At 41.6% G+C, this 27,922-nt stretch overlaps 1 long non-coding RNA gene across 1 annotated transcript in view; it reads right to left on the reverse strand.

Moving 5' to 3' along the window:
* Window positions 1-7,134: 7,134 nt before the first annotated feature.
* The window catches only part of LOC113599261 (uncharacterized), a 78,227-nt gene continuing 57,439 nt past the window's right edge, over window positions 7,135-27,922 (reverse strand). Inside the window, exons 3-4 of the long non-coding RNA XR_003420020.2 lie at window positions 18,039-21,317; window positions 7,135-7,486 (exon numbers count right to left, since the gene is read on the reverse strand). This is a non-coding gene — a long non-coding RNA (uncharacterized LOC113599261). The remainder of the gene's footprint in view (window positions 7,487-18,038; window positions 21,318-27,922) is intronic.

Genomic DNA, 27,922 nt, shown 5'->3' on the forward strand with positions numbered 1-27,922 from the left:
ACCTGAAACTAACATAACACTGTATGTTAACTATACTGGAATTTAAAATATAAATCAGTAAGTAAGTAAATAAATAAATTAATGAAATTAAGTTGATATTTTGACCTCTAAAAAATAGTAATAATAAAAACCAGCCTGGGTGGCTTAGTCAGTCAAGCGTCTGACTCTTGGTTTGGGCTCAGGTCATGATCTCATGGTTTCGTGAGTTTGAGCCCCATGTCGGGCTCTGTGCTGGCCTCATAGAGCTTGCTTGGGATCCTTTCTCTCTCCCTCTTCTCTCAGCCCCTCCCCCCCTTGTGCTGTCTCTCTCTCTCTCTCAAACAAATAAACTTTAAAAATAAATAAATAAATAAAATAAACACACAAAATCCTACTCTCCGTATAAACTTAGTGGGGACTGGGTAAACACCAAACAAACATTACCTGTGCCATTAGCCCCACTTTCAAAATAAGGAACTGCTGTTCAGTGATGTTAAGTAACTTATCCAAAAACCACAGCCAGTATGTGAACTCAATCCTCTAACTCCATCCCCATAACTCCGTCTATGATTTTAAAAACATTATCATATACCTTAGCTCACATGATACTTGCTCAATGTAAAGGCAGCGTATCTTCACGCTGCTCCTGACACCATCCAGGGGATCAAGCTCTATGCCCAACGCACCATAAAAGGATACCAAGGTCAAAGAGGCCCAGGAGTATCTGCTTCTTCAGTGTCCACCAGACAGCGCGGAGACGGGTCAGTCTATAACCATAGCTTACCTGTCATGGGACGGGTCCCTAGGAAACTGACTCTGAGATTTGTGCATAGGAGGTTGATTGGAGAGTGCTGTTCAGATCATCATCTGTGAGGAAGGATGAGGGATATAGGACAAAGGCCTCAGCCAACCCCCCCCCCAGGACGCTCTGATGTCAGGCTTTCTGAATTATCTTATCTTGAGGGAAGGGGGGCCAAACCCTTAAATTCTCCTACCGACCTGTCTTTGCATACAGGACGCCTGGGGGTGGGGTAGGGACATGACCTTGATGACCTGGGGAAGTGGCTCAGCTGAGAGCAGTCAGCCAGCAAGAGCTGGAGGAATGAGTGTGTCAGTCTAAGGGGTGGGGAGGCAGCCTGGGTGGTAAGCCACAGCAGTCACTACAACAGTAGTGCTTTGCTTCTTACCCCCTCCTCCTTCCTGGGCATTCTCGCCCATGCCATGAGGTTAACGCTAGAGATTGGGAATAGGTGGGTAACCACATCTCCTGGAATACTGCAAGCTGCGCTGCGTTCACTCCTTTTCCTGCCTGATGAATTATGTGATGGAGCTGGGAGCAGGGAAAGAGAAAGGAAATGGTACCCAGACGGCCAACATGGTTGCAGCAGCACAGAAGCACATCTAATCCCAAAGTGCCACACATTGGGCATTTTTATCTGCATCCCTGGGATTTTCAGTTAAAAAAAAAAAAAATTTCCCCTATGTGAGAAATTAAAAAAAAAAAAAAAAGAAAGAAAGAAAGAAAGAAAAAGGAGCCAGAAAATAGTCTAAAAGCACATTACCAGGAAATTGTTTCTACTGTGTTTATGACCGTTCTTAATGTTTTATGAATATGCTAAAAAAACGCTTGGGCATATTTCCTTGGGCACTCTAGTTAATTACTTATTCCAAGTGCTTCTACTCCATTCCTTGCAAAATGTGTTGTGCATTAATTCTGATTATGTACAAAAACCCACCTGCAAGGAAAAACTCTGAATCAGTAATGCTGATAAAATGAGCAGCCCTCCTGGGGCTCCACTGAGAAAGAGGATACTGGACAGAATTAGAATCTTGTAGCTAAGGCTATTCATAATGTCATTAACATAAAGGCAATTAAATGAGTTTTTAACCTACAACCCTTTATTGTTATTAATGAACATTAGAAAAACACAGGAGATAAAATTGGTAATTATCTCTGCACCAAGCTATGCAATAATGTGTTTAAATATAAAAACAAAACAAATGATTATTGTTAGTATTTTCAGTAGCAGAAACCCCAGGAGCAGCTCCGTCATATTTAATCACATGGGCCCACACCAAGAGGGTTAATTAAAAGAGGGTTTTACCTTCCATGTGCCTGGTTATTCAGTTTAATATGGAATCAACAAATGTAAATGTAAATTTGCAAAATATCCTGAGCAGTTGTTTCTGCCTGCGGGTTAACCACCTTTACAGAAACGCAGACGGATTCCTTTTCCTTCAGGACAATGGTCTATGGCTCCATACCCAAGTTTTTTTCTTTTTGAAAAAAATTACCACATGATGCTTTCAAAGTCCATTCTGATAACAACTGTATAAATCCAGGCTCATCGCCTAAGCTTCCTGTTCAGTAAAAAGTTAAGCATTTGAAAAAGATATGTAGATTTAGAAAGTAACGGTAAATGAGATTTTCAGCACTATGCTATATTCAAAGAGCCCCCAGTTTAATTTTTTTCTTTCTTTATGCAAGCTGTAACAGCCTGTAAATGAGCCATCCTAGATGAGGCTTGTTTGTGTGGACATAGGAGTTATTGTTTGATGAAATACCCTGCATCTAATAATAGTTTCCCATTAATTAATTCAGTTTGTATATCTTACAGTTTAAAATGTTAGTATCATGTTCTTTTATAACTTGTTACAAACTTGTTTTGTTTCCAAAGCCCATTTTTAAGATGATGCATAGCTCTAATTTGCCTGTACAGTGGATTTCAGAGCAAAGAATACTGGACACGTGTGACCCACAGAAACAGCATTTGAACAACTGCTGGGTGACAAAGCTAGAGCTTTCTGTACTCATTGGAGGTTTTCGTGAAACCAATTCTCCAAGAGAAATCACTTTTGCATTTTTTAACAAAAGGCATTTGATAAAATAAAATAACCATAGCAACACCGCTTACATTTGTACATTACTTTGCAGTTTACAAAACACTTTTGATAACTTTGGGAGATACTGAAATCAAAATTACAACAGTCTGCATTTACTTTCATAGACCCACTCTGTCTTATAGATTTTATTTTATATATATATAGCCTCCCCATCTGCATGCAAACCCTTTGGGGTACAGGAAATTGAGCCACACACCAGGATCAGAATTCAGATAGGGGAAATAGGAAGGAGTACGTTCCCCCCCACCCCCATCCCCTTAAATGTTGATTATGCCACCCCTGCCAAGGCTTAGATTTTAAGGCCAAGGATGAATCTCACAAAATCAGTGACCTGATAGAGATCAGGCTGAATCAGGTAGTCTGGAAACAGCATCGAAGAGTGGCCAGGCAAGCCCCTTGATTCTCTCCTAAGCTGCATCTTAGAAGGAAGGAGGCACCAGCATGGAAGCAGTTGACAAGAGGCAGAGAGGCAGGCATTCCTGTAACCTGCCCCTCGCTTCCGCCCCAGTTCTGTATGCCCTCGTGGCCAGACTAGGAGAGTAACACCATGAACCAGCCCCAGGAACACACACAGCTGACAAGCATCATACACAGACCCCACTGCCATGTCATAAGTCCACGACCTGCCGCTTGTCACCTTTTTAAGTACCAGGTAATCATTCTCATAAAAGGCTCTTTGTCTGTAGTCTCATTTAGCCACTGGCCTGGGCTGGGATCAAGTCATGGCACATGGGGTGCCGTGCTTCCCTATGATATGATCCAGGAGAGTCAAGCCTGTAAGGCTCAGACAACGGGCAGAGGCCTCAGAAGGACAGGTCTCTCTTATACGTTTAGATTTTAGAGCAAGTAGGGACTTTCCCCTATAAACTGAGAAACCTTTCTTCTTCCACACACAACTATGGGGTGAAGGGGGGTGTGTAGGAGGGGAGAAGTATTCATTAAAACCATTTGCATTTTCAAGTTCCATTATTCCCGATCTCTCAGAACATGCTGCCCGGCTGGTGCGTCTGCCATGTGGCAGACGCAGGCTCAAGGTCAACCTCCGGCTGTTAGCCAAACAATTGGGAACCACAGCACACTAAACTTCCCCCTTTCTTGTCACCCTCCCTGGCTATTAACCACCCCTAGGGCACCCTCAGGGGCCGCAAATTTTCTCCTGGCGCCTCCTCTGACTTGTGAAAATTCTAGAGGCCTGCGAGGTGAATGATGAGCAAGCACAGGGCCATATGCAGGGCCTTTGATGATCTGACATCAGACAGCTGAGAGAGGAGGGATGGTGGCTGGGCGGCTGCTGTACTGTTGACCCTTTGATTTGACTCATTCTGGCTGCCCTGCGTGGCTGCTGCCGGTGGACCAGCCAGAGAGAAGGTGGCCAAACAGCAGAACAATAGCGCAGCCTTTCACAGCTGGAAAATCATTTTTTAAAGACCTCCAGGAAGCACCAGTTGGTCCTGGCAGCTGATATGTGATCTGGGGGAGTGTGGAGCAGATGATGCCAGAGTAGGCCTCTCCCAACCCACTCCAACTGCAGGCCGGCTATGGAATTGAACTGCTCTTTCCTTCACCTTCCTGTCCACACCCAGGGAAAAAAGCCTGGGGAAATCTTTGTGCTAAATCTTCTGCATGCAAAGAGAGCGTCACCTGGGCTCCACCAGCCCCCACTCATTTTTCACCAGGCTCTCAGAGGGATAGATGATAAATGCTATTTTATAACACAGATTCCTGCAGGAAAGAATGGTGTCGACTTTACATTCCAGATACTCAGGGAAACAGGAAAATTCTTTGCAAATGGTCCCATTTGGACAATTTTGATGGGCCCCTTATCTGTGCCCAGGAGAGTGACGCACAATCACTTAGAAGCGACAATCACGTTTTTAAAACTATGAATTGCATACAATTTGTCTGGAGTCTGTGTGGTTTGGATGACTACGATTAGGAGTGGTGAGCACTAGGTTTAGAGTGACCCTATTGTTTGTCACCCAAACTATGACGATTTTGAGAGTGAAAGGGAGTTTTTAATAATTAACGCCCCAAACTGATGGAAACTGGCATTGATACAGGCGAACTGGGGTTTCTGAGTCTCTCTGTTGTTGACACATTATCCTCACAATATCCTTCTCAGAGAAAAGAGTGCCAAAGTCACAGAGGTCAAATCCGCTTTCTAAAATGTCAGGGTATTAGTTTGATCTGCTCATTCTTAAAAGGGAGGAACATTCTAAGTCTTGAGCCGCACATCTAATTGCCACAAAACAAAATGAGGACAAGCATAAAATCTCACGTTGCCAGGTTTCAGAGAGAGCACTGGACTAGGAGTCGGGCTACATGTCTTAAGTGGTGGTTAGCTGCTACTACTACCATAACTACTACTACTGCTACTACCCTTATGTTACTCTTTCTACCAAGAATTACCATTTATTGAGCACTTACTCTATACCAGGTGCTGTGTTAATTAAGAGCCCAGGCAGAATCTATGCAGAGCTGAATTACAGTCTCCATGAGGCTGAGCAAGAATTTACTCTATGCCAGCACTAAGCTAAGCAGTTTACAGATACAATAATCTATGATGTGTTCTCATCCTCATTTTACAAAGGAGGAAACCAAGGCTCTGAAAGCGAAGTCGGTCTGACACACAGTGCACACTCTTGCCCGCCATAGCACACTGCCATAAGGAGCCTGCCAAGAGCTGACAGAGAGACACCTCCTCTTCCTGCCTCCTAGAGGCGTTTTCTCATTTGAGCTATTAAAAATTTTAATAGTTCTCTCATTTGAGCTATTATAAAATTTTATTCTGTGGCTTCACAGGCCCTCAAAAATGTAAGAGGCATGGCTAATGATCAGTAGTACAAGATGATGTAGGGCAAAATAGCTGAGGATGACGATAGTCAACATTCCATGTCAACTGGCATCATCCAAATGTAAGACTTGAAGAGCCAAAGAAACCACGAAGGCAGAGGAGTTCCTGGCACGTGGCAGAGCTCCGCTGGTATCTGTTGAGTGGTCAACCCGTCTGATGCTGGAAACCCACCTCAACATCCCTGTGCAGCCTCTGCCTGAACCTTTCCAGGGACAGGTTGCTCTCCGTTCACTAAGGGAAGCCATTTCCTTTTAGAGTAGTGATGGCTATCATAAAATATTTTCTTCTGTTGAGCCAAAATTTCAAATCCCTGTAATTGCCACTCTTTGGTCTTGGTGTCACCCCTTAAGCCCCTACATAATGTTTTCTGCCCTACAGCCTTTCCTCTATTTACCAACAAGTTGTGACTTTCCACCTGTCCCTAAATCCACTGGTTTCTCAGTGACTGAGAAGGGCTTGTGTCTGCAGCCCCTGAATGCATTTTTACAAAATAGAGGTATGTGTTGGTACTTCAAAGCTTGCCCAAACCAGGCATACTCTTTCCTTTGATGCTATGGTTCTATTGGGCTTCCTTTTACATTTATGATCGAGCTTTATCTACACTGATCATCTGTTGAGTCATAAAAGCCTCCTTTTCTGTTGATCTGTCAGGGGCATGGAAACCCCTTAGCAGAAGTATAGCAGTTGTACTTAATTAGTACAGGATCTGTACTCTAGGCCATTTTGATGCTGTAGAGATTTAAATGGACTCCAACCTAAGAACCCTCTATAGCCTGTGACAAACCTTCAGTGTCAATGCGTTCCCCAATCTGAGGCTCCAAATTCTCAAACTAAATCTTCAGCTTCCAAATCATAGTCTGGGGAACCTCCCTTCTTTCTTTTTGAAAACTATAATTATATTTGCTCATATCCAATAGTAGTTTCTTTAAATATGCTCGATATTAGGTAATATTCTCCTTTCCCCTCTCTTGACAGACTTCGATGAACATCTGAGCATAAAGCTTTTCTTTACAACAATGAACATGGAGTACAGAAAAATCAGATCCAGCCTAAAAGAAACCATAGGTCATTACTTACAAATTAGTAAGACTCATGTAGTGATATTCTATTTCTGACTCTGCTAGATATCTCTTCATTGTATGAGATATATACATATGTTCCAGATTAATTCTGGATCCAAACAGAATTGGTTTCTGTACATGTTCCACTTTTTCTCTGACTTCTTAAGTACAAATCATTACTCTCATTTTATAGGTGGGAAAAACCAGACCAAGGGACTCTTGCCCCACAACTCCCCACTTTGTGTATTGGTAGTCACAAGTAGCTTGTTCATTATCATTTGATAAACACTGGATGAGTTTGAACAAAGTTAAGACAAATGACCAGTGGGTATAGAATTCAGATTTTACCAGATTTATCAGCAAGTATTATTCTTATGTATGTGCATACAGAGCACACACTCACTCAGGCCTCTAGAATTCCCAGCTCTCACTTGGTGAACAGATTCAGGGTCACATTCTAGGAAAAACATGAACAACTTTGGCTGTGCTTTTGATGAAATGTTATTCCACGTGCAATTCTGGAGTGTTGTACTAGGTGTCCTTCAGCTGGAGACGTACTGTGCTGCATTGGCAATCTTTTGGTTTGGCGTTTGAATGCTTGTATCTCTGTAGATTGTGTTTTCTTTTTGGTCCTTTGAATCTTGATTTAAATTCTTCTCATAGGAGTGACGGGCACTGAGGAGGGCACCTGTTGGGATGAGCACTGGGTGTTGTATGGAAACCAATTTGACAATAAATTATAGTTAATATAAAAAAATAAAAACAAATTCTTCTCATAGGAAAATGATGCAAGTGTCTGAGAGGAGTTATCTTGCATAGTAATGGTGATGAAATCTATCTTCAGCCAGCCTTTCTCTTTGTCAAAATGTCAAATGTGTGTGTGTGTGTGCACGTGCGCACCCATGCCTCCATATACACACATACAGGCACCAACACATATATACTTGAAACATAATTTTGAGCACCTACCTTGTGCCAGGCCCAGTGCTAACTTCTATCAATTCAAAATAATATAAAATATTTAAAAACTCACAGTGCAGTAGGAGAGGCAAATAAATAAGTCCTATAAAAAAAATAGGAACAGCTTGTTTGAGAAACAAATGTGCAGAGAAGAGGAGAGGGTATCAGAGAAGGCTTTCTTTGAGCTGGGTCCTTAAGAAGAAATAGAAATCTGCAGGTGAGTAAGAAGAGAGGGTAGTCTAGTCAGTGAAGAGTTCACACAAAGATGTGAAAGGGTGTGGCACTCCAGGGAACGGGAGCTCTAACGCAGTGTGGTGTAATGCACACAGCAGTAGGTGAAGAAAGATGAACCTGGTAGAAGCAGGGGCAAATTTGAAAGGATCTTGAACATTGTGTCAGAGTCTGTACTTTATTCCGTAGGCATGTGAGAAGCTGACTCAAATTAAGCAAATGGTTATGTAAGTTATTAAGGCATTTAGGAAAGGTATATAAAGAAAGTATTACATATATATTTTTAAAGTTTCATTTATTTATTTTGAGAGAGAGAGTGGGGGAAGGGCTGAGAGAGAGAGGAAGAGGGAGAATCCCAAGCAGGCTCAGCGCTGTCAGTGTGGAGCCCAACGCCGGGTTTGATCTCACGAACCTTGAGATCATGACCTGAGCTGAAATCAAAAGTCTGATGCTTAACTGACCGAGCCCCCCAGGCACCCCAAGAAAGTGTGATATATTTTTTTAACATTACATTGTAGTGTACATGGCATACCTTGGGGTTTTTCAACCTCACACTATTGACATTTGGGGCCATATAATTCTTTGCATTGTGCATTGCAGGGTGTTTAGCAGCATCCCAGACCTCTACCTTCTAGATGCCAATAGCACCTGCCCCCAGTTGTGACAACCAAAAATGCTTCTAAATGTTGCCAAATGTCTCCTGGGGGGCAAAACTGCCCCAGTTGAGAACCACTGGTGTGCCTTTTGTGGTAGGTACAATGCTAGAAAATTCTTCCAGAGACAAAGTGAAAGTATAGAGTGAGTTGGAGGAAAAAAGAAAAAGAAAAAGCAGTTTAGCATAACCTGAGCAGCTGGGACAGTCTGCTCTTAGAGATCACTTTAAAGAACTCAAAAATCATTTTCTGCCAAGTAGTCTCTATTTCCCAGGTAGACAAGTCTTTTGACTATGTAGTTAGGTGGTCTTATTCCTGGCTGTCTGTCTGGAGCCACATGAGACCAGAGCATCCACTCTGAAAACCATTCTCTAGCCAACTGCATTAGGTAAGTAAAATGTGGTATATTCTGGCATCTACCAAGAGGAAAACTGGTTGTCATGGGTGATTTTTACACAGGAACAATGCTAAGGTGAAATATTTTTTCAGGAAAATAATTCCAGTGACTGAGTAACATGTGTACTAGAAGCAGAAGAGGTAGGGGGTGAGGCCCAGAGAGCCCAATAAGGAAGCCGCTCCTATACTCTAGGTAAAAAGTGATGGAGACTCAACTGACACAGTGTATACAGGAATAAGAAGGATGGGGCCACCTCAGGGGACAGTTCCAAAGTAGAGTCGACAGGATTTATTGGCCAGTTGGATGGAAATGAGAAGTTAGGAACTGAGGAAGACTCCATGTTTCCGGCCTTGGACAGTGATTGCACTCCAACATTATTTACCATCAGTAATACAGAAGGATCAGACCTAGTTTGGTCCCTTTTGTCTAATAAAATAATTTTCTAAATCATTATAAAAGTAAATATTATAATTAAAACTAATTTATAAATTCAGAGCCATTATAATCACTATTAATTCTTACTAATTGCATAGTATCCCGTATTAATTCCTTTAGGATAAAATACTAGAATATTTGTGTCTTGCCCTTGTTCTGATTCAAACTGAAGAGAGAAGATCTATACAAAAAAAAATCAAATTATGAAACAAAACAACACTATCATAAATGGTCCAAATAAATGCCAAGTGTGTTTCTGGCAACGAGTTCCATAAGCTCAGAAAACAGCAAGAGCAGAAACACATCTGAGGCTTAATCTGATGGAGGTAGACCTTACATACAAGTTAACATTGAAAGAGTATATGGTACATTCCGTCCTTTACAACAGCAGTTCTAAAATATGGTTCTGGGGACCCCTGGGGAGATATAGGGAGATATCTGTGAGGTCAAAACTATTCTCATAACGATATCAGGACTTTACCTTCTTCTCTCTTATTCTCACACATATTTACAGAAGAATTTTTCAGAGGATACATGACGTGATGACATCATTACTCTGACAGTGAATGGAATGTGTCCTTGTATACTGTTGAGTTTTAAAATTTTCTGCTTTAATTTCTAATGTGGTAAATATCAATCTCTATGTAAACAACATAAACAAAAGCTCTTTGGAGCATCAAAATTTAAGTATGCAGGGATCTTAAAACAAGAAAGTTTGACAACTGCTGCCTTAGACAGTCTACTTAAAAGGCATGTTCGACTCTGACCTAAGCTGCAACGTGTTTACCTCAGTGACACACAAGGCCTTGCTCTAGGCCTCTGGGTACTATTGGCTCAAAATCTGCTCTGTTGACGGTAGTTTAGCTTATCTATAGATCTGAAGTCACTGTTCTGTCTCCTACTTTTTGTTGCTGATGGAAAATGATTCTGCTCCATGTTTCCTTAATCTTAGGTCTCCTTAGTATGAGGTGCTGCCATAGGCTTCAACACCTCGGTCAGAAACACAGTCCATACCCTTTAAAATTTTACATACATACTTACAATATTTTTAAAGTATCTAAGTTAAATTAGATCTTACTATCCTTTCAAAGAAGACAAAACTTTTGAACAATGACACTTTCCTCAAACTACCCACCCTTCCACTCTCAACTAATGCTCATGTAATTGTCTAGAATTTTAGTTCCAATTTGTTTTAAGCACAAAAATTATTAGTAATATTACAGTTATATTATTGTACTACTGATTTGCATTTGTGAGAATCTGAGGGTTTTAAATTTCCAGAGTCCTTGGGGCTCCTGGCTGGTTCAGTCAGTGGAGCATGTGACTCTTGGTCCCAGGGTTGTGAGCTCGAGTCCCACACTGGATATAGAGATTACTTAAAAGTAAAATCTTAAAAGAAATTTTAAAAATAAGTAAATAGCTAGCAGTGCTATTGCTGGGTCATAGGGTAGATCTATTTTTAATTTTTTGAGGAACCTCCACACTGTTTTCCAGAGCAGCTGCACCAGTTTGCATTCTCACCAACAGTGCAGGAGGGTTCCCATTTCTCCACATCCTCGCCAGCATCTATAGTCTCCTGATTTGTTCATTTTAGCCACTCCAACTGGCGTGAGGTAGTATCTGAGTGTGGTTTTGATTTGTATTTCCCTGATGAGGAGCGACGTTGAGCATCTTTTCATGTGTCCATTGGCCATCTGGATGTCTTCTTTAATGAAGTGTCCATTCATGTTTTCTGCCCATTTCTTCACGGATTATTTGTTTTTCGGGTGTGGAGTTTGGTGAGCTCTTTATACATTTTGAATACTAGCCCTTTGCCCGATATGTCTTTTGCAAATATCTTTTCCCATTCCATTGGTTGCCTTTTAGTTTTGTTGATTGTTTCCGTGGTTTATATACACAATGGAATACTATGTGGCAATGAGAAAGAATGAAATATGGCCTTTTGTAGCAACGTGGATGGAACTGGGGAGTGTGATGCTAAGTGAAATAAGTCATACACAGAAAGACAGATACCATATGTTTTCACTCTTATGTGGATATCGAGAAACTTAACAGAAGACCATGGGGGAGGGGAAGGAAAAAAAAAGGTTAGAGAGGGAGGGAGCCAAAACATAAGAGACTCTTAAAAACTGAGAACAAACTGAGGGTTGATGGGGAGTGGGAGGGAGGGGAGGGTGGGTGACGGGTACTGAGGAGGGCACCTGTTGGGATGAGCACTGGGTGTTGTAATGGAAACCATTTTGACAATAAATTTCATATGTAAAAAAATAAATTAAATTAAAAAATAAAAAATAAGCAAATAAATTTCCAGAGTCTTTGTCTGTCTGAAAATACCATTATTTCCTCCTTACTTTTGAATAATAGTTTGATTAGGCATAGCAAATAGTACATTTCTGGTTGTACACTTGGGAAACAGGCAAAGTGATTTTTGATCCTGTTCACAAGCAGGCAAAGAGGTTTTAGCTTCCTGCTTAATGTGGGAGGTATTGGGTCCCAGTTCTCAACTGGTGTGAAGATGTGACCCCTGGTGGCTTTATCTACTCTCGGCTCCCCATGGTCTGTGCAGCTTTCGTCCTTGCTAACCACTGGGTTCCTTCCTATTTCTAATCCAGAAAAACTTTCCTTTTTTGTTTTAGATTATAGAGTTGCATATATATTTAATATTTTACCTATCATTTCTATGCGTTTGGAGAAGAGTGATGTTTCTGCATGTGTTCAACCCACCATTAGACCTGGAGATCTGAGCACATATCCTCATAACGGAGCTGAGGGATCTATTTGCCAAGGTCCAGAAAAACTAAATCTTTTTGACGTACCAAAGCAGGCATAAAATGCAAAGCACCAAATTAGATTTTGTTAAAGATCCTAAATTAGAGTTGAGCAATGCTGCACTTGGATTGGTTAGTGCAAATTAAACAGAACTATTTCATTCAAGTTTATGGTCATGTAGGTTAATTAAAAATTTCTCTTTAGAAATACAGCCCCCAAGCCTCTATGTAATTTAAATAGATTCTACATTCATGCAGAGTGAGAATGGCAGTTTCAATATTTAATTCTTGCTTCATAAACTTTGAAGGCTAAAAACACATCCTCCCCAAGTTGTGAACACTCTTTATGTTGGAAACAACTCACTAAAGGAAACTTGGAGTTGCTAGGTAACTTGGTGCCTGTGGAAGGCTTCTGATAAAATGTATTTAAATCAGATTTCCTGGAGCAGATGGGTAAACTGAAGTGGAAAATAAATTCAAATGATCTGATATTGGCTTTTCATGCTAAAACTAAAATCTCTTTGCAGTCAAAGCTCATACAGATCTTTTTAACTGGGCAGGTTTAAGGTAGCCTTGCTGCAGAGAGCATCACATCTCATTCTCTGTAACATGAAGCCATCCAAGTTTTATAAGCTGAATTTCCTTCCAGAAACTGAGGAAGATCCATGAAGAATGAATATCACATGGAGAAGGAAGCATCTTTAAATAGGTCCGCTTTCCTTCCCTCTTCACTAGGTACAACCCTTTCTGATAAAGTTAAAGGACCTAATTACGGTGGTCTTCTCTTTAATTCTTCCATACCTTTTTTCTCCAGATCTTAACAATAAAAGAAAATAGTCAAAGGAGAGCTGAGTTTCTGGGTAGTGAATCAGCCAAGTCAGAATCCCCTAGTCTTCAATGGTTAGGCCAGGAGCTCTTGGAAATCAGAAGAAACTGAATTTATATGAGGGTGTACAAACTATAATGTAGCTATAAGGATCATCCAATAACCAAATTGCTACTACCTGAATGTACATAGGTCAAGAATGAAAAGAAGCTGTCAGTTATTTCTCAAAATTTTTTGTATGAGACATAGGTATTGGGGACAAGCAGTGGTGGGGGGCAGTGTACATCATCCTCTACAAGAAATTCTTCAGAAATCTTTCTCTAAAGGAGGAACTTCAGGGGCACCTGGGTGGCTCAGTTGGTTAAGTGTCTGACTCTTGATTTCAGCTCGTCATGATCTCACAGTTTCATGAGTTCGAGCCCATGCTGGGCTCTGCGCTGACAGTATGGAGGCTTGGGATTCTCTCTCTCTCTCTTTCTCTGCCCCTCCCCCACGCTCTGTCTCTAAATAAATAAATAAATAAATAAAAACAAAGGAGAAACTTCAGTCACCCTATAACTCCCAAGAGTTGCTTTATTACTCAAACATCTATAACCTTTTAGGATTGGTGAATTTGCATAAAAATAATTCAAAAGCAATCTGGTAGTTAACTTATCAGTTCTGGTAACTAAAGATACCCAAAATCCTGGACACGAAGCCCCAGGAAAGTGTCATCACCTCTCTAACAACATGCATAAAAAACACAGATGAAGTAAGAAGAGGAAAGTGATCTCAGAACTCAGCATATGTGTCTCTTGTTACTGTACTGTGAGAATTTTCACCATGAGAATAAAAAGGGCACTCTGGGAGAAGGAGACAGCAATGGGAAGCAGGTGTAAACAAGAATGGCATGTTGTGGAGCTGCAGCTAAAGGAAATGGCTCACACTGAGTGGCTACTGCCTGGCAGGCACTGTACTAGGTTCTTCACCTGTGTTATTTCACTTAATTATCACAGCACACATACCCAGAAGACATTATTTTTTTCCATTTTATAGGTGATAAAACTGAGGCCCCAAGGGGCCTAGTGACTTCAAAGAGGTCGCACATCCCATGAATGGCAGAGTCAGATTCAGAAACAGGTCTGCCTGACTTGAAAGCCCATGGCACTTCCTCCAGAGACTCAGGGCCCTAAGGAGGGAGTGGGATAACAGACACTCTCATATACTGCTAATGGGAGTGTAAATTGGTTCCACATTTTAGAGAGAGATTTAACAATATCTGTTGAAAGGTTTGTTAAGTGTACACAACCATCAGATTCAGCAAAATTGTCTTTTGGGAATTTATCCTAGAGATGCACTTTCACAATTACACAATGATGTATGGAAAAGGGTGTTCATGCCGGCATGGTTTGTAATAGAGAAAAACTGAAGGTATCTTAAGCATCCATTAATAGGAGATGGGTTACGGTAAAACCCACAAAATCAAATATACTGCACTCATTAAAAATAACAAGGTAAATCTACGTGAACACACAAAAAGATATTCTCAATATCGTTCAATAAAAAAAGGAAGTTGCACAAGAGTACATATTTATGAGTATGCGAGGTGGGGGTACGATCCTCTTTGAAGCATACACCATTTGCTATTATCAAGGCCAATCTTCTGGGGAGTGGTGAACTTGGGGGTGGTTCTTGGTAAAGTGGAGAGGGAAACTTTTACTTTCACTTTGTACCATTCCAATCTGATTTTTTTCTAATAAGCAAGTATTACTTTCATAATAAAAGAAAAAAATTTAAAAAGGCCCTTTGTGAACTTAGAAAATAATGGAAGGTTTTTACAACACAAAAATGAAGTGGGTCAGGATCTGTTGGAGAATAAAGGGAAGGCAGATGATGATTAAAGAGCTAATGATTGCCAAAGGTCATTTATGTCTTCACGCTAATTGCCAACGCAGATTCACAAAGAATTTCAGTATTGGAGAGAGTGCACCTTGAAGGCAGAAGACCAAAAAGGAAACTCTTCATGGTATTTTGGATATCTTGTCAAACCAATGTTGAAATGCTCTGATATTCTCTCAACTCTATTCAGTGCCCAGAATCTTCAACATATTACATTGTTCTGTTCATACAAAGCACGGTCAGTATAAAGGGAGCCTGGTAGGCAGCTCAGGTAGAAGGAGGAGTCCTATTCTCCCCCAAAACTTGGCTGCTGCAAACCATACTATTCTCAGGATGCATGGGGAGTCGACAGTGACAGCTGTAGCCCTTTCTGCATGGAAATATTCTTCCTCTGATGTGGAGGCAGATTGCATTTGCCTGGTTAATCCAGCCATACACTGGAGAGATGAGAAAAGGCCCAAGCTACCCATATGTGCCATAGATTCTAAAAGATGAGCCGACCAACAGGGTTTTTTGCCACTGCTTTCTCTGATAATGTCAACATGGCCGCTATTGTTTCATTGGTTTTCTTTGCCCTGAAGCTAAATGGAATTTATGTTGAGTGAATATCTCTGACATGCTTCAGACATCTCAGAGCACTTTTGGGCAGAACACATGACTGAATACTTGTTCCAAACTTTTTTGCATAGTGGTTTTTGTTGTTATTGTTGTTGTTGTTGTTCTGCTTTCTCCCAACTGCCCAATGCTTCCTTTTCTTCTAATTTTGTTCTGGTTAGGTCTCCTTTGGGTGTTAAAGCCATTATTTGCACTTTCCCTAATAATAACAACGATACCTAATATTTATTGGGGCTTATTAAGAGTCAGGCACAATTTTAAGCATTTTACACAAATTAATTAGTTTAATTCTCATTATAAATCTATGAAGCAGGTACTATTACTATCTCTTTTTGACAGTTGAAGAAGCCACAGATTAAGTGGGTAAGGAACATGCCCAAGCAGTAGAACTATGATTCTAAGCAGATTTGTCTCTCCACAGCACGTTTATTTAACCATGAACTATATACTGCATCACAACAGAGGTTGCTATCTTGTAAGAGGCAGCAGGACAGAAAATCTGTCTGAACCAAGATAATCCTTATGTTCTCAGCAGTCTGGATATCACTTTCCTGGTTTTGACACCTTCTCCTCTCCGTAGAATTCTCAATTCATCTTCCTTAACATGGAGAGGGACTCTACCCAGAATCCTCAGCTTCACCATCAGCCATGCCTCAAGACTCTAGCTCCTTTCCTACCAACTGAAGCCCACACTGATGTCTTCCTCTCCTAATAACTTTTGCCTTTGTTGGCAGCACCAAACAGCACGTGTTTTTAAAAATATCCTATTATCTGACATATATAACTTAAGACGTTCTTCCAATCATGCCTTTCTCCCCAGGCTTTGAAGGCATATCAGACACTTCTTAGACTTCATCTCATGTCCTCTCAGCCCACCTTTTATCCCAACTTTTCCTGAAGCAAACAGCTGTGTTCAGAAATAAACAGACAGGGGTTCTTGTCTCAGCTGGATCATGAATTTATTAGACCTTCTTGCCTGAACTTCTCTGATAACCTGACTGAGTATCTGCAGGGATCTGCTGAGCACTCACACATATGCACTGAGAAGGATTAACATCCTTCGGAGAAACTCTTGACCAATAAGGGTGGAAACTGGTAGGTAGAGCTGCTCTCTTCTGCCTTTGTGCAGACAATATTGAGACACATTCTAAATGGCCCATAGTGATGACCAGCTTGATAATGTCCATTTTTATGGCTTTCTCTATAAGGAGTTTTGGGGAAGAAACATATGGATGGATTTATGAAGAAAGGAATAATGAGTGAGGATTACTGACTCTCATGTTAACGCCCATGAGCATCCTTCATAGTGAATCAATAGAGCATCAACAACCAAGTAGAGAGGATGACCTGTCTTCTGGATGTCAGTGAGCCTTTCTCTGTGGCCACTCCAGTACCGTGCAAGAGGTTCATGAATGACATGGCCATGATGACAGGGTTAGAGATGAGGTGTGGACACAACAGTATCAACTCCCTTTCACCAAGGCTGATATAGTTCCTGTCATGGCTAATTATCCATCCTGGCAGCAGCACATTCTGGAACAGATAAAGCACCATCCTCAAGGGCACTAGCCAATTACTTGGTGGCATGGTGATCACATCAGACCCAATTCCATTACTGGAATTGGCACTGACTTTGGATATGGTTTTGCCTTCCTTGACCATCATGCTGCTGCCAATACTACTATCCAACACCACAATCTGAGTATTTATAGAATTCCTTCTTTGCTGGTATGGGATCCCCCACAACATTGCCTCAAATCAAAGGACCCATATGATAGTAAAGGAGAGTGTGACAATGGGCACAGGACTATGAGAATGATTGGTCTTGCAATGTACTTCATCACCCAGTTAGTAGAATAATGGAATGGCCTATTAAAGTCTCATTTAAGGTGCCAGCTTGAGCATAATACCCTATAGGATTGGACTGCATCTGCCAACATGCAGTATATATACAGAACTAACAGTGCTGATTCTCCACAGCTAGAATATATGGGTCCAGGAATCAATGGGTAGAAATCAGATTGGTTCTTTTCACCATCATTCTCAATGATCCACTTGTGAAATTTTATTAAGGAAAATTGACTCGAATACTATGAGGAACTAGGGTTCTATATAATGAAGGTAGTAGGGCAGAAGAGAGTATTTCCTAGGACTCAGGGACTCAATGAGCCATCTTTTGGTGATAACACCATGCCTGATAACTGTAAATGGAACTGCAGCCACTTCAGTCCAAAAGGGCTAAAGCTACTCAGAACCCCTGGGGATGCAGATCTAAGTCACCCCATCTAGAAAGTAACCTAGACCAGCTGAAGTGCTGGCAAGGGAAATCTAGAATGAGTGGTGGAAGATGAAGATAATAAAGATCAATTACAGCCTTGGGACCAGTTGTAGCAATAGGGAATAGAGCTCATTACACTAACCTTCCTTTTTTTTTTTTTTTTTTTAAGCTCTATGGTCAAATTGGGGCCTGAACTCACGAGTCCGAGAGTTGCATCCTCCACTGACTGAGCCAGCCAGGTGTCCCCACATTAACCTCCCTATATCAAGTCTTGACGGCTCTGTGAAGAAAAATAAAGCAGAATGAGGGGATAGAGAATAGCAGGGTGGGGTGATTATTTAAAAAGAGTGGTCAAGGAAGCCTTCTCTGATTATGTGACATTTGAACAGAAATTTAAAGTAGAAGAGCAAGCCATATGAATACATAGGGAAGAACATTCCAGAGAGACATTAGCAAGTCCAGAGGTTCTGAAGCAGGAGCATAGTTGGTGCAATTAACGAGGCTAGTATTGCTGAAGGGGAGTGAACAAAGGAGAGCGCAATAAGAGATATACTCAGGAAGGTAACTGGAACCCAGACCATGAAGGGCATGGGAGTGAAGACTTTGAATTTCATTCTATGTAAAATAGGGAGCAGTCAGCAAATTTTGAGAAGATATGAGTGCTCTGTGAATTGGCTATACGGGGGTCAAGGATGGGTGCAAGAAGACAAGGTAAGGACTACTGCAGTAAGGTGTAAGGATCTCATTTAACATGGGTTTTAAGATGGATCTCATTTAAGATAGAGTTGCCAAACATTGGGTTTTGGATTAAAATTTGTGTCACTGTCCTTCCTGGCTGATTTTAAGCTACTCCTGAGCCAAGAAACAAACAAACAAAGAAACAAAAAAACCTCTTCTACTTTTTTTAAAAATTTTTTAATGTTTATTTTTGAGAGAGAGAGAGAGACACAGAGCATGAGCAGGGGAGGGGCAAAGAGAGAGGGAGACACAGAATCCAATGCAGGATCCAGGCTCTGAGCTGTCACTACAGAGCCCAACGCGGGGCTCGAAGTCATGAGCCATGAGTGAGATCATGACCTGAGCCAAAGTCAGCCGCCCAACCGACTGAGCCACCCAGGCGCCCCAAACCTCTTCTACTTCTTACAAATCTTTTATAATGCATAATAAAGCCCACTGGGTCTAGTGGTGAAGGCTCAGAAAATACCTATTATTTTACGATTAAAACATCCATTTGGTCTTTGCTAAGAACACACAGAGATAATGTCGCTCTACTGAAAAACAGAAGTGACATGTGGTTCCCAAGATCAGCTCTATGACTTTACCACAGATCCCCTGACCACATGCCAGAAAGTATGCTCCTCACTACAAACAAATCTACTCTAAGAATTCTCATAACAGCCCTGGAAGGTGGGGTTACACTGTACAAGTTTACAGATGAAGAAACAGAGACTTGGTAGGGAGTGTTGAGTAAGTTGCCAGTGCTCATTAATGAATAAGGGACAGAGCTCTGGACTTGAATCATGGGCTGTTCCCAGAGCCCATCCTCAACAATGACAACTCTGAGCTATTTGCCACAGAGAACTCTGGGAGAACTCTCATTCTTTGGTGGCCTAATCTGATTTTTATAATCTTTCAGATTCATCTGATTATGAAAAATAGCTAACATTAACAGGAAAAGCTGATTTTTTCAGAAGTTTAATTTGCCTGAAAGAAAATAATTAGGGCAGTGATTCTATTTGTTTATTAACATCCCCCAGTTTAGAACGAGACTTTTGCTCTTGGAAATCATTTGCTCCAAAGACAAGAATGGGTGGGCATTTCATTCTAGCTCCTTTTATGATGTCTGTTGCAATTATCCCGCCATGTGACTGTTTTTTTCTCAGAAAGCCATAGCACTGCCTTATTCCTACTTAAAAAAAAAAAAATCATTAGTGTAGTTGCATTGCAGAAGAAGGGAAAAAACAGATGTGTGATCTGCCCATGAAATAGAGTAGTTGCCCCACACGAGCTCAGCCTTTTTCATGTGCTAGCTGTGAGCCTGTCCTCATGCTGGGGTAGAGAAGCTCATTACTGCTCAGAGTAACCAAGAAACAGGGCTGGGCAAAAGGAAGAAGGAGACCAAAGGCCCAGAGTCCTCCCACCAAATTGGATCCTGGGAAGTCTGACACTGGGGCATCTACTATAGTCGCTCAGCAGCCACTTGCTTTTTATGACGAAACTGCAGGGATAAAGGAGGTCATTCTAGTAGACTAGAGCGTCGCCCAGTATTTGCCAGTGGATAGAAGGGTCATGGGGTTGGCGGCCACGTGGTATAATGGGTGCAAAAGTAGCAGGTACTCATTTGTCCAGATTGTAAATACCCAGTTTTGATGTTTTGTTGAATCTGCAGCTCTCCTAGAAGCATAATGAAGTGTCTGCAACTCAGAAAATCTTTCCAGGCTTAGAGAGTGCACCTCCTTCTCACTCTTCCTTGCCACTTCTATCCTCTTGGCTGCCCTCATGGTTTGTGCTGATGAACTTCTGCCACTGTACTGGGTGCACCCCGCCTAAATGGCATTTTAGCATGGATGTCCCCAGGTGCCTAGCAGCCTTGCCTAGATTAACGCGTCAGTGGCATATGGAGCAAATGGCCTGTCGTTCAGTCCCAGAGTCAGTTTAAAATATCTTCCAGGCTGCTGACTTCTTTGGCATGATGCCTGTGGCCCCAGTGTTTGAGGAAGGACAGCAACATTGTCGGAAAATTATATAGAGTGAATTTTCTTGTGTAAGAGCTAGAATCTGACTTTCCCCATCCTCTCTCTCTTCCCTCCTGGTATCTAAGGTAAAAAATAAGCATACCTTCTGAGGTGGAGTGCCTTGGACAAAAAATAATTTTGAGAAAATATTTTTTGTGTATGCCAGTTTCTTTTTTGGCCCCACATCTTGCTCTTTTTCCATAAAGCGAAGTACCTAGCTTGTGCTTTTCAAACACTGTTGTATTTGGTCCTCTTAAAAGCCCTCTGTGTCGGTATTTGCTCCATTTTGCAGACAAGAAAAACCGAGGCTCAGAGAGATTTTTTTTTAATGTTGCCAAAGCATACTACACAGAAGTGGCAGAGTGACAGTTCAGACCCAGGTCTTTTTACCCCACAGCACAAATTCTTTCCACTCTAAATCCAAGCAAAGACCATTGTCTGAACTGATACTGTGCCCACATCCAAGCATCTCTGGGGAGGGGGAGATTTTTCACTGCAGTTCAATGGGCAGAGCTCACAGTGGTCAGTGACTCCATAGGCGTTGTCAGCAAGAGCCCTGGGATTCTTCTTGTACAATCTCCTCATCATGCTCTTCTCTCAGTGTGTTTAATGGCGGGTCATTGTTACTGTTTAGTTGCCTGATGGGTTTCTCACTCCTAAATCCAAGTGACGAAGCAGATCCTGCTGTCCTTGGGATTATCCCCTCTTGATGAGTGATGACCTCAGGAGTGGAGACAGCTGACCTGCAGGCAGAGAGAGGGGGATGTCAAAGGTTCCTCCAGCTCAATTTGGATTGATGAACCGGAATAATTCTGGCAGCAGGGCTCATGGAATTGGCCTCAACCAGCAATCTTTCTCAATTTTTGTGTTGGAGTGGAGTGTTTAGGCAATTTTTCACTTACACCCTCTCTTTTCCACTTTAGGTATTTGAAAAGCACAATCACCTGGATTAGTTGTCACAGCACCAAACAATTATCGCTGAACAGAACTGCATTCACTGGCTACTCTTTCCTGCTTGTATGCTCTACTTTGCAAGAATCTTTCACTTAAAATGCCTCCCAGTTCTTTATTCTGTCATCAAAATGCTATACTGGCTTCAAGGCTTCGCTAAATCATCTCCAAGAAACCTCCTCCAAATCCATCTATCCAAATAAATTATGGAGTAATAATTATTATTCCAAATTCTTTACAATGATAATAATAATGGTATTTCCTTAAAATTGTCTCATTGTGTAGTTGCTTTCTTAAATAAGTAATATCTTTGGTCCAACATTTAAATGTATACCTTGTACAAATCATCAAAGTGAAAAGTAAGCTCGCCAGTACCTGACCCTTCCAGAGATATTTTAAAACACACATGCTCTTTTAGGAGTGCCTGGGTGGCTTAGTCGGTTAAGCGTCCAACTTCAGACCAGGTCATGATTTTGCAGTTCATGGGTTTGAGCCTCGTGTTGGGCTCTGTGCTGACAGCCAGAGCCTGGAGCCTGCTTCAGGTTCTGTGTCTCCCTCTCTCTCTGCCCCTCTCCTGCTCACACTGTCTCTCAAAAATAAGTAAACGTTAAAAAAAATTTTTTTAAATAAAATATCCATGTGCTTTAAAAAAAATCAAGATATGAGAATAATTGCTAACCTATATTAGCAATTATGTAAGAGATACTATGCTAAGCACTTCATAGGAATTATATCATTGAATCCTCCCCACAAACTTATGAGATGGGTACTCATTATGCATATTTACAAATGAAGAAAGGAAGGCTCAGAAAAGTTAAGTAACTTGCCCATGATCACACAGTGATAACGAGGCAGAATTGGAGCTTGGCCTCAGGCTGTCTGACTGGAGAGCCCAAGCTCTTCACCACCATGCTATATGCCTTAAAACAACTCTCTAGTTGTGTCATGTACCTGTTTCTGATTTTCCAGCTGGATGAAAGGGTACTTGGGAAGAAAGGAAGCTGTACAGTATTGCTGAAGCAAAGTGTCATTGGGAATCAAATTCTGACTATGAGACTTACTAGCCGTGCGACCACAGGTAAGTTTTCAAAATTCTCTGAACCACTGTTGTGGGAGAATGCTAACCTGAGAGAGAGATGGAGGTGTGGTGAGGATTAGGGGAAATAAGGAATGCGAAGCACCTGGCACATAAGAGGTATTCAGAAATGGTAGGTACTTCATCAAGAGCCATGTCTTTTTTTAAAGATACATTTGCCGGCTTTTGCCCACACTGTATATTTGCACTGTCCTGTGCAGAGCTGGAAGGAAATGTCCATGTGATGTTTGAAATAATACATACAGAGTTAGGCTTTTGGATGGCAGGAAAATACCACACAGAGGTCCTGGAAAATAAACACAAGGTGAGAGGCTCTTGCACCTAATGCCAATGGGCTAGTTCAAAGTGAATGGACAGTTATTTTTTGGCTGTTCAAAGAAATGTACGGAGGAGTATGGAAGAACGGCCTGAAGATTGTATGCATTATAAACCTCCTCTGAGGTCAATATGCAGAAATGGAGTGTGGAGGAAAAGGGAGACTGAGGAAATACTCAAGGACTTTGCCTGGAACATTCTTCCCCCAGATACCCTCATGGTAACTCCTTCATCTCCTTCCAGTAACTCCTCAGGCATTTCTCCTGACCTCCAACTTGCCCCCGCCCCAACTTTATTTTTAATTTTTTTCATAATACTTTTCACTATCTATCACAGGATACAATTATCCCATTTATTGCATTTGTTCCTCATTGTCTGACTTCAGAATGTATGCTCCTGGGGGCCGGGGTCTTTGTTTTTTTTCCCTGATGGATCCTAAGCACTCACAACAGTACCTGGCACCTGGTAAGTACTCAGTAAGTTTTTTTGGAGGAATATGTTTTTCAGATAAGGAAACAGGTTCAGTGACTTAGCCTGGATAAGTTTGCTAGTTAACAGCAGAGTCAAGACTAGAACTCAGTTTTTCTGCCTCCCAAACCAGTGGTCTTTCAACAAAATCATTTTTCAAGATAGAGAAGTATATGTCTAGGATTAAGGAATGATTTGGCTGTTGAGAAATCCAGACAAAACTGGAAATGAGTGCATATAGACAAACTAACTGAACCATAAAAGTGACAGCAGGAAAAAATCAGAGATGTGGGTGGTTGTGTTGATTTTTTTTTTCAAAAATTTGTTTAAGTACCTGAGACTCTGCTGTCAGTTTATCTAGTGAAATAAGATTCATGATCAATGTGTGGAGACGGAAATTTCAGACCTCATTATACACAAACTGAAGATTATTCTTTTGCTGTCACTGCAGCATTTGACACGCCAGTGAAAACAAAAGGAAGTCTGTCTCAGATGCCCCTTTTAGCTTTGACAGATGTGGAAACGCATGAGTTTGGGACGTTAATTTTTGGTTGGATGTTAAATGTGAGTATGTCCAGAGATGATACCACCTAGCTCACGCCTGGCTGAAGCCCCAATGATGCAGAGAATTTCAGTCCAGGACATCATCCTCCATATCCCTACTTCCTTCTCTTATCCCAAAAACAAAGGCAGCCCTCCGCCTATTTCCAGGCTAATCCTCCACCTGAGCTTTTGGTCACAGCCCCTTCTCCTGTCACTTATTCCTTCTCTTGAATCTTAAACCTGTCTTTTCCCCACAACATGCAGATATGTTCAAATCTCCTCCATGCCAAGCAAGATAATGGAAACTTCCCAATAATCTCTTGAATCAGTTAGCTGTTGATGTGTAACAAAGTAGCCCAAAACAATGGCTTGAAACAATAAGCATTTTTATTATTCACAAACTGGTGAGTCATCTGGGCAGTTCTGTTGAGCTGGGCCAGGCTCCCCTGACTTTAGCTGGGCCTGAAATACTGACTGCACATCCTCATGAGTTATGCAGTCAGGTGGTAGGTCGGCAGGGTGGTCAAGGATGATCTCACTCACGTGCCTGGCAATTAGCAGGTTATTAATTATGGTGAAGTGGGTCACTGGGCCACTGATCACTTATCCAGCAACTTAGCACGGGTTTTTTCTCATGATAGCCACGCAGGATTTCAAGGGAGAGAGAGGGCAGAAGTACGCAAAGCCTTTTGAACTGGCACAACATCACAAGGCCAGCCCGGGAACAAGGAAATAGACTCTACTTCTTAATGAGAGGAGCTGCAAAGTCACAGCACAAAAGGTGTGAAGTCAGGAAGGGGTGAAGAATTAGGTCGGTTTTGCAGTGTACTTTATCTCTCTTCATCCTTAAGCTTCTGCCCAAATATCTCTTTTCCAAACTTCTAGAGAGTAGCTATCTCTTGCTTTGCCTACTTTCTTACCAACCAGTCACCCCTCACCCAAATGACTTCATCTTATTACCACTATCTCCATTTTTATGAAACTGCTCTCTTTAAAGACAACAACAATGCCTCAAATATCAAATATTATGAACTACTTTCAGCTTTCATCTTATTTAATCCCAATGCACAATTTGATCCATATGGTCATTCTCTCCTGCTTAAGGCTCTCCTCCCTTACCTTCTATGATTCACTCTCTTTTGGGTCTCCTTCTACCCCTCTGACCACTCCTTCTCAGATTCCTTGGCTGGTTCATGTTCCTCCTCTGGCCAGTCAATGTCAGTGTTTCCCATGTTTTTGTTGTCTTACTTTTCCTTTTCTTCCTTCCTTCCTTTCTCTCCCTTCTCATGCTGAACTCATTCTGGAATCTAATCTAGTCAAGTGGCTACCACCTATATGTATTTTTTTGTGTATGAGAGAGAGAGAGAGAGAGAGAGAGAGAGAGAGAGAGAGAGTATGAGCGGAGGAATGAGACAAAGGGAGAGAGAGAGAGAATTTCAAGCAGGCTCCATGCTAGGTGAGCCTGATGCAGTGTTTGATCTCATGACCCTGGGATCATGACCTGAGCTGAAGTCAAGAATGGGAACACTCAACTGACTGAGCTACCCAGGAGCCCCGCTACATGCATCTTTATTCTAACTCATCTGTTGACCTCCAGGAATAAAGTGTCAATGCCTACTGGATGTAGCTATGGGCTCCTCAGATGTTAAGTGTGCCTAAAACTGAGCTTAATATTTCTTCCAAAATGTGAATCTATCTTCACTTTCTCTGTTAGCAGTTTGGCAACTCTTTCAAATCACTGAGCTAGAAACCGAGGACTGTCCTTAACACTTTCTGCCCTGGGCTTCCTACATCTCAGGATATTAAGTCCTATTAATTCTATCTCCCAAGCACTCCTTCAGACCCACTCCCTCCTCCCTGCTGCTCCCTGAGTTCAGGCTCTCATCCTCTATCGCCCAAGTCAGTGCTGAAGCCTTTTACCAGCTCCCCTGACTCCTTTTTGCAGCCAGAGATCTTTCTGAAACACAAATCAAACTGTGTTATTCCTTTGCCTCATACACTTCCACTGGCTTATTTCTGCCAAGATCAAATGTGAACTTTGTATTAGATAGTGATCATCATTTGCCAAAAAAAAAAAAAAGTACTCCATGCCATTTAAGAAAAAGAAATTTAGGGGTGCCCGGGTGGCTCAGTCGGTTAGGCATTCAACTTCAACTTAGGTCATGATTTCACAACTTGTGAGTTTGAGCCCCACATTGGGCTCTGTGCTGACAGCTCAGAGCCTGGAGTCTGCTTCAGATTCTGTGTCCTCATCTCTCTCTCTGCCCTTCCCCTGCTCGGGCTCTGTCTCTCTCTCTCTCTCTCTCTCTCTGTCAAAAATAAATAAACATTAAAAAAAATTTTTTTAAAGAAAAAAGTTTATTTTAAAGAAAAACGGATGGACTTTGGGTGATTATGATGTGTCAGTGAAAGTTCACCCTTGGTTTAAAAAAAAAAGTACCATTCTGGTGAGTGACGTTGGGAGATAATGATAAAAGGAGAGGCTTTGTTTGTGTGAGGGCAGGTGGTATATAGGAAATCTCTGTACCTTATTCTCACTTTTGTTGTAAACCTAAAACTGCTCTAATAAAAGAAAGTATTTGTTTTTAAAAAAGGAGGATTGGGTGTCTGGGTGGCTCAGTTGGTTAAGCGTCTGACTTTGGCTCAGGCCATGATCTCTCAGTTCATGAGTTCAAGCCCTACTTTGGGCTGTCTGCTGTCACCATAGATCCTGCTTCAGATTCTCTGCCTCCCTCTCTCTCTGCCCCTCCCCTGCTTCTGCTCTCTCTCTCTCTCAAAAATAAACATTAAAAATTTTTTAATAAAAAAATAAAATAAAAATAAAAAAGAAGAAGGAATCATGAAGAAAGGAAGGAAGGACTTTCATGGAGGGAAGAAGTGCAGCTAAGCAGCAGGGGAGTTGCTAAGGATAATATCCCATGTCTGCTGGCTCCTCTCTTGCTGCCTTTAGTATCTCTGCTTCTTACTGTGACTCTACCCCATTTCCCTTCAGATTCCTCCCTACCCTCTCCTCACCACTCCCGATAAGTTCATCAAGGCACATTGCCCCCACAGGCATCCTTTTTTTTTTTTTTTAAATGTTTATTTATTTATTTTGAGACAAAGCGTAAGAGAGAGCAGGTGAGGGGCAGAGAGAGAGAGGAAGAGAGAATCCCAAGCAGCCAACGTGGGGCTCAATCCCACGAACCATCAGATCATGACCTGAGCTGAAATCAAGAGTCAGAAGCTTAATGGACTGAGTCACCTGGGTGCCCTGAGAAAGGAAATCTGATTGGCTTAGCTCATGGGTCAAGTAAGGTAATGCAGACAAAACATGACAGCCTGAGGTTCACACCTTCAGTAGGATCTCTAGAGAGGAATGTTCTCAAAGACAGTGTGGGCTGAGAGCCAACTAGACAGGTCCACTGTATTGCTTAATATAGCACGGCATTTTTCTAGTATCAGGTCCAGTTCTTCTCCACTGCTATGCACTATCCACTCCAACTACATAGAACTATTCTTCATCACTTGATATGTTGTGCTGTTTCTCATATGCTATTCTCAATACCTGCCATATTCTTCCCCTCCTTAACTCCTAGAAATCTCCTCTTTACTTTTTAATGGCCAGCTCAAATGTCACCTCATCTATAAAGCACACCCTTGCCCCTGTCAGTTGCTCTCTTCTCTGGGAATGCTTAGCACTTTGCACATAGCTCTATTTGACGATATATCACACCAAACTGAAACTGTTCGCCCCTCTGCTAGATTATGGGTTTTTTTTTTTTTGAGGGGGGAGGGTTGTTTGTTTGTTTTTTAATTTGCAGGCACTATTCCCAACATCCGGTGTAATATTGGGTTCACACTTAGAGATCCAAAAAGTTTGTTGAATGGATGAAGATGTGAATGGCCAAAGTCTCTACATCAGTGGTTTTCAAAGTGTGCTCCTGAATCAGTAGCATCAGCATCATTTGAGAACATGTTAGAAATACAAATTCT

The sequence above is a fragment of the Acinonyx jubatus genome, chromosome C1 (assembly GCF_027475565.1).
Source record: "Acinonyx jubatus isolate Ajub_Pintada_27869175 chromosome C1, VMU_Ajub_asm_v1.0, whole genome shotgun sequence".
Classification (NCBI taxonomy): Eukaryota; Metazoa; Chordata; class Mammalia; order Carnivora; family Felidae; genus Acinonyx; species Acinonyx jubatus.